General features: G+C 40.4%; 1 pseudogene; it reads left to right on the top strand.

The window, feature by feature from the left end:
* Positions 1 to 542: 542 nt before the first annotated feature.
* On the top strand, positions 543 to 7,554 carry LOC103113003 (polyadenylate-binding protein 4-like; annotated as a pseudogene).
* Positions 7,555 to 7,866: the final 312 nt, after the last annotated feature.

Here is a 7,866-nt window from a genome sequence, read left to right on the forward strand (position 1 = left end):
GAGGTCATCTGCTCAGGGAAGTCAGGTTGGCATCATGATAGCATCTGCAACTTGGTAACTGACAAGTAGTAAGATATAAAGCAGGACAAATTGTTTAATAAACACAAATCTAAAGGTAAGAATAGAGCAGATAGAACTCAGGGTCTTCATATAGAGAGAAGCTAAGAAGTCTATTTTAGGTACATTCCAAGGGAATTTTACTAAATTTTGCCTATCCTGATAGCTAACATGCAGGTGGGCTAAAAGTATTGTTTAGGAAGATTGTGTCAGAGTTTAGACTAGGACTAGAAAGCTGGATCAAGGCAGATAGTAACTCCTAAATATGGGGAAAGTATATAAATACCATTAACTGTAAACCCCATAAATCTGATCTAAGACTCAAATCTATTCATATTTAGTACAGGATCCTGTGTAACCTCTTCATACTTGTCATTATAAGCTTGCAATCCATGATCTCAGTTTGGAACATTCTAGGCTGCACTCACTTCAGGACCAGTCTTCCTGAAGTGGCAGAGTATGTTGACTCAGCCTCTGTTTGGAGAATGGGGCAGTCTCTTCCAATACTGTTCGACATTGAGAGTAATCAAGGTTTTGTCTTTCTGGTGACCAGTTCCTACCCAATTCTCTAGGTACAGGATCAGAGTCTCCATACTAATATTAAAGATACCACAATCATCCCTATCACACAGTAACTTTACAAGATTTTTAGAAACATTGTTTCATAATCTGAAAGCAAAGATCAATCATATTATTTCTTTAAAATATCCATTAATCATATTTAAAAATAATTTCCAAATATTTAATAGTATATATCTTCAAATGAACTCATGGTGTGTGTGTGTGTGTGTGTGTGTGTGTTAGTGTGTGTGTGTGTCTGTTAGTGTGTGTGTGTGTGTGTGTGTGTGTGTGTGTGTGTGTGTGTAAAAGAAGGCATCTAGCAATCTAGTATATCGTTATGTTTCTTCTAATTATAAAGCTCATATCAGCATAGTGTTCTTTTTTTTTTTCAACAATTCCACTGCTCCAAGCTGACTTCCTTGTTCTTTTTATTTCAGATTGGGGGTAGGAGGAGAAATGAGAGCAAGTCAGAGAGAGGTCACAGCATTATGTTGCCTGCTACCTCCTGTGGAGCTTTCCTTATTGCCATGGCACTCCCATGTGGGTCCAAGGCTCTATCCTGAGAATATATTTGTGGGAAGATATAGATAGATATAGATATAGATATAGATATAGATATAGATATAGATATAGATATAGATATAGATATAGATATAGATATAGATGATATAGATATAGATATAGATAGATATAATTTTTAATTATAAAATGGAAATATTGACAAGACCATAGGGTAAGAGAGGTATAATTCCACACAGTACCCACCACCAGAACTCCATATTCCATCCCCTTCCCTGATAATTTTCCTATTCTTCAACCATTTGAGAGTATGGACCCAGGGTCATCATGGGATGCAGAAAGTGGAAGATCTGGCTTCTGTAATTGCTTCCCCACTGAACATGGGTGTTGACAGATTGATCCATACTCCCAGCCTGTCTCTCTCTTTCTCTAGTGGGGCAGGGCTCTGGGGAAGCAGGGATCCAGGACATATTGGTAGGGTTGTCTGCCCAGAGAAGTCTGGTTGGCATCATGGTAGCTTCTGTAACCTGGTGGCTGAAAATAGGTTAAGATATAAAGCAGAAGAAATTGTTGACTAATCATGAATCTAAAGGCAAGAATATTGCAGATGAATATTTGGGATCTCCGTTTTGGGAAGATGCATGTTTAAGTGTAGGGGTGGGAAACATTTTATTTTTTTCTGCCAAGGGTCATTTGTATGTATATTTATAACATCATTTGTGGGCCACACACAATTATCAGTTTAAAAATTAGCATTTAAGGGATCAAACAGTGGTATACCTGGTAGAGTGTAATAATTTTCTTTCCTTTAATGCTGATATAGTGCAACACACATCAAGTTCATGTCTAGTTGGACTCCTGTCACTGAACAATGAACATGGCACTTTTGACCGGTCTCTACTATGATGGTATCAAGTGCAACTACATACAGAAATTTAGGTCCAAAGTCCCAAGAAACCAGTCCAAAATTGAGCCTCAGAAATAGACTTGTTGTATCTTACCTATAATAGTATCCATCTTCTCATAACATTGTTTCTAAGATTTTTTTCTAAATTTGTCATTTCTGGTATTTTGTTTATTGGATACATACATATATATATATATATATAGTGTGTGTGTGTGTGTGTGTGTGTGTGTGTGTGTTTGAGAGAGAGAGAGAGAGAGAGAGAGGAATTAAGAGGGAAAGCGGAGCAAGGGAGGGAGAAAGACACAGCACTGCTTCAACACTCATGAGGCTTCCCCCCTAAATGGGGAATAGGGGCTTAAATCTGGGTCCTGTGCATGGTAATGTGTACACTCAAGCAAGTGTGCCACTGCACAGCCCACTTAAGTTGTCAATTCTAAAAAATTCATTTCCAACTTGAAGGCTTAATACCCTTCAAGTCATAAGTAAGGAAAATATATATGCATAACTCATCACATCTTTTATTACTCTATTAAGTTCAGGATAAGTCAAAATGTAGACATAGAACTCAAAAATAAATGGAGATAAAGTTTAAAAAGTGTTTATTCAAACAAGGTGGGAATATCACAAAGTTAAGCAACATTCTAAGTTAATATCACTAAGTTAAGCAACATTCTGGACTTCCTCAGGAAGTCTTCACAAATGTTTTCTGTCATATGTATCTTTCTATTTCTTCCTCACTATTTTAGACTTGAGAAGAGATAAATATTTTATATAATGTGCTTATCTTGAATATCTCTACTATTGTCTTATCACTGTTAGTAGAATAGAGACACAGTTATACATAGAAGAAAATTCTCAAACACAAATGAAAATGTTCACAAGCAAATTTCATTACTTTTTTTACTCACTATTCACACCATTTTTTCTCTATCTGTAATTTCTAAGAAATATTAGTATTAGTTTATATTCTATTAGAATTAAATGTTTTAGTGTAAGGAATAAGCATGGATATATGGGAAGAAATTAATCATAGGACAGTTTTCTCTGCAATAGTCACCTTGAGCTGTAACAGTTTTTTACAAAGGTTAAAATTATCTGCTGAATGAATTTTCTCTTCCCCTTGATAAAGCTCTATAATAAAGGAGAAGTCTGTGTCTGTGGAGAACAGGATCCTCTGGGAAATAAAAAGTTCATTGAACTATTTCACATCATGGTAATCTGAAGAGAAACACAAGTCACTATGTTTCAAGGCATGATATATAGCCTTGAAATTGCTGTTCCCCTTAGGATAAATATTCTACCATGTCTAAAATCTAGGATCAATTTTAACTCGATACCAACAACCAAGATTCTCTCTACAAACTTCTCTGAGGTATTTATTTTGAAAAGCAGGATGGTCTACTCATATTATGGAAGTAAAAATGACACACATCCATACTTTCTGGAATCAAGGAATCTGATAATACTCACTGCTTACAAACATTTTGATACTCCCCCTTTGACATCTGCAAGGTGAATTTTTAGAAACTGTAAGTAACAGACAGTTTTACTTACTAACTTTGAACAAGTTTACCAAGACAATTGTACAAGAAATATTTAAGGGACAGGCACATAGGCATATTAAACATGTCTACTTGAAGATGTACATAAATTTAAAAGTAATGACCTCTTCAGTAGAAGATTTCTCATACATGTTTCTTGAGTTTATGCTTATATTAGTGTCATTATCTCCCAAACTTTGATAATATGCAATATTTCGGATGATCTTGGAACAATATATATGTGTGTGTGTGTCTCATATTTATTTATAACTGTGTCATGTGTGGGAGGGGTCAACTCATGTGGACACTGTCAACTCTGAGAGTGATTTAGTACTCACAGGAACAGTAAAGAAGACATGGGGCAGTAGGGCAGGGTCATATTTCTATTCTGGCAGGGTGCTATCTCACGTTAGCTCCTCTCCACTCAGTCTCTGTTCAGCAGCAGCATCTCTCTTCTGTTGGGCTCTACTTGGCTCCCTGTTGTATCTTCAGCTCTCCCAGGAGGCTCCCTCAGGTCTCAGCTGTAGGGTCTTCTCTGCAGCTCTTCATCAAGGCATCTGCTCTCTGGGTCAGCAGCCCTGGTCAGTAGTATAGTATGTACACTTTGGGTAACATTTTGCTGATTTCATCTTATCAATACATTGTCTTTTTTATTGCCACCAAGGTTATCGAGGGGCTCAATCCTTTGGAATGACTCCACTGCTCCCAATAGCCATCTGCTCCTTTTTTTTTCCTCTCTCCTTTCTTTTTATTTGATGAGACAGTGAGAAACTGAGAGGGGTGATATTATTAAAGGAGGAGAAAAAGAGAGGAACCTGCGGCTCTGCATCATTACTGAAAAAGCTTCCCCTATCAGGTGAGGGTCCATGAATTTTAACCTGGGTCCCTGTATATACTAATGTGTGTACTCAACCGGGTGCTTTTGTACAGTAAAATATTTTCTAAACCACCCATAATTTTAGTTTTTCATTTTTAAAATGTTAAATATTTATTTATTCCCTTTGGTTGCTCTTGTTTTATTGTTGTAGTTATTACTGTTGTTATTGATGTCGTTATTGTTGGACAGAGATAAATCAAGAGAGGAGAAGACAGAGGGGGAGAGAAAAATAGACACCTGCAGACCTGCTTCACCACCTGTGAAGGGACTCCCCTGCAAGTGGGGAGCCGGAGGCTTGAACAGGGATCCTCACACAGGTCCCTGGGTTTTGTTCCACCTGTGCTTAACCCACTGTGCTACCGCCTGACTCCCAGTTTTTCATTTTTTAAGAGAGAGGAAGAATGAAGGAGATGGCAGCACTAAATCACCATTCTATGTGGCTCGAACCTGATTGTGCAGATTGTATAGCAGCACATTATCCAAGTGAGATATCTCACTGAGCCCCATACTGTAATTTTTAAATACTATAAATTTTAAATTGTTGACTTTCTGCTCTTGGATTATTTTGCCTCTACACCTCATTTTCAAAGTTCCACTAAATTTCTGTTGGTCACTTCATATTTATTTTATAATAGTGCTGAATACTCTTTGGCTTGTTGTACACTTTTGTGTGATAAAGATACTCAATGTGGTTCTGGGTACATCATCACCTGAATGGGCCTTGGGTAACATAGACTTTGATGTGAATAAAGGGAAGCCAATTCATATCATGTGGTCTCAGTGGGATCCCTCTTTGAGAAAATCTGGCATGGGAAATGTACTTCATCAAAAAACCTGGAGAAATCTATAGATAACTTTATGATTCATTTTCTGCTTTGGGGAACATTCTGTCTTGCAAGGTGGTGTGTGATAAGAACAGATGTAAGGGTTATGCTTCTGTCCACTTCAAGACCCAAGAGGCTACCAACAGACCATCGAGAAGCTGAATAGTATGCTCCACTATGACCGTAAAGTGTGAATGTCTCAGTCTGGAGCAAGAGCCATGACATAAGCCAGCCGTGGAGCCACTTCGGTATTAACTGGCAGACACAAGGTGGCTACTGGTTCTCTCGCCCAACTGTGGACTGCTCCTACCTGTCCACTCCAGGGCTGGTTTATAGGCAGATATAAGTCTTGCAAAGATTGGGAAACTGAGCTTGGACCCAAAGCCAAGGAATTCACCAATGTGAATTTCACAAAACCTTTAGGGAAGAGATGGATGATGACAGCCTGAAAGAACTATTCAGCCAGTTTGGTAAGACCCTGAGTGTCAAGGTGATGAGAGATCCCAGTAGAAAACCTAAAGACTTTGGCTTCATGAGTTACGAAAAACATGAGGATGCCAGTAAGGCCGTGGAAGACATGAGTGGAAAATAAATTAATGGGAAAGTTATATTTGTAGGCCATGCACAGAAGAAAGTAGAATGACAGACTGAGTTAAAAAGGAAATTTGAACAACTGAAACAGGATTAGTCTCTACCAGGGGGGTTAATCTCTATATTAAGAACTTGGATGACACCATTGATGATTGATGATGAAAAGTTGGAGAGTTTTCTCCTTTTGGATCAATCACTGATGCTAAGGTCAGGTTAGCGAATGGTAGAAGCAAAGTGTTTGGCTTTGTCTGCTTCTCTCCTGAAGAGGCAATCAAAGCAGTCACTGAGGTGAATGGACCATCGTGGACTCCAAGCCATTGTATGCTTCTCTGGCCCAGAGGAAGGAAGAAAGGAAGGCTCACTTAACCAACCAGTATATGCAGGGGCGGCTGGAATGAGAGCACTCCCTGCTAATGCCATCTTAAATCAGCTCCAGCCTGCAGCTGGCGGCTACTTTGTGCCAGCATTTCCATAAACTCAGGGAAGACCTCCTTAGTACACACCTAACCAATTAGCACAAATGAAGCCTAATCCAGACTGGCAGCAAGGTGGGAGACTTCAGGGCTTCCAGGGAATACCAAGTGCTATACACCAGTCTGGGCCTCTTTCAACACTGTGCCATTTGGCTCCAACTGGTAATACTCCGGCCTCTTGTGGCCTTACTACCACCACTCAGAATCTGCGTTCCCACAGCTGTGCAGAATTTGGCACCTCTTGCTACTATTGCTGCCACTGCCCCTCAAGCTGTTGCACCTTACAAATATGCTTCCAGTGTCCGAAGTCTTCACCCTAACATACAGCCTCTGCAGGCACCCCAGCTGCCATCTGATGTCGAGTTCCTCAGGGGAATGGGCCAGCTCAATTCCCACTTCACTGTCTGGTCCATTAGCCACCAGAGACAGACTGAGAGGGGGAATCTCGGGCCAGCAGTGACAGGGGTGAGCTCGCTAAGCAGTCTTCCAGCTTACCATGGCAGTGGATGGTACAACAAACCACCTCAGGGTACCATGGCAGTGGACGGAACACTATTGTTTCAGTTATAAGTTTATAAAAGGGTAGCTGTGCAGGGGAAGGCAGCCAAGCCAACCAATGAGACTAATATCTCCTTATAAGGAAAGAGAGAGAACCTCAAGGGGAAGGTATGGAGGGTGATGCTGGAACTGGGAAGCAGAAACTTAAAGAAGGCAAAGCCTATGCGGGGTGGGGGTGGGAGGAGCGAGGTGTTGCGGTGAGACTGATAGGCAGTTTGGAATTCCCCATGTACTTCGGCCTGTTTTGCTTGACCACAAAGGTTGGCATCACAGTGGGAGACTGACAGACTTCCAAGGGGTCAACCGTCCATGCTCAACTTTGCACGAGACTCACAATCCATGTGCAGGGCTAGGAACTTTGACTGCTTCCCTTCCCAACACCTCCACCCCCCTGGAACAGAAGCAGATGCTCGGTGAACATTTGTCTCCATTGATCCAAACTGCATTCAAACCTAGCCCCTGGCTCCTGGCCCAGAAGATTACAGGAATGCTGCTGGAAATGGATAACTCTGAGCTGCTGCACATGCTGGAGTCCCCAGCATCTCTCCACTCCACGGTGGATGAAGCTGTGGCCGTTCTACAAGCTTGTCATGCCAAGAAGGAAGCTGCCCGGAAGGCGGGTGCAGTTGCTGCTGCTGCCACTTAGACAAGGAGAAAATAATTCAAAAGCCAAATAGCCCCTCATGGAATTCAACTCAAGGTTTGAAGACTTTCTAACTTGTCATATGGACTTCAACAGCAAGAACCACAGTTACAGATCTGATAGGTCGTTTTGTATTGAAAGGTTAATTATGAAACACCTAGGATTTTTCAGTTAAAGAGATATGTTCTCTGGGTTGTCTATAGCCCAGATAGTGTTAACTTTTTTCTATTGTGGGTTTTAATCCTCCCCCCAAGTCTGGAATTGATTTTATTTGATGTAACTAAGACTTAAGTTTCTCAACAAAGGGAAAAGTCC

The sequence above is a fragment of the Erinaceus europaeus genome, chromosome 5 (genome assembly GCF_950295315.1).
Source record: "Erinaceus europaeus chromosome 5, mEriEur2.1, whole genome shotgun sequence".
NCBI classification, from domain to species: domain Eukaryota; kingdom Metazoa; phylum Chordata; class Mammalia; order Eulipotyphla; family Erinaceidae; genus Erinaceus; species Erinaceus europaeus.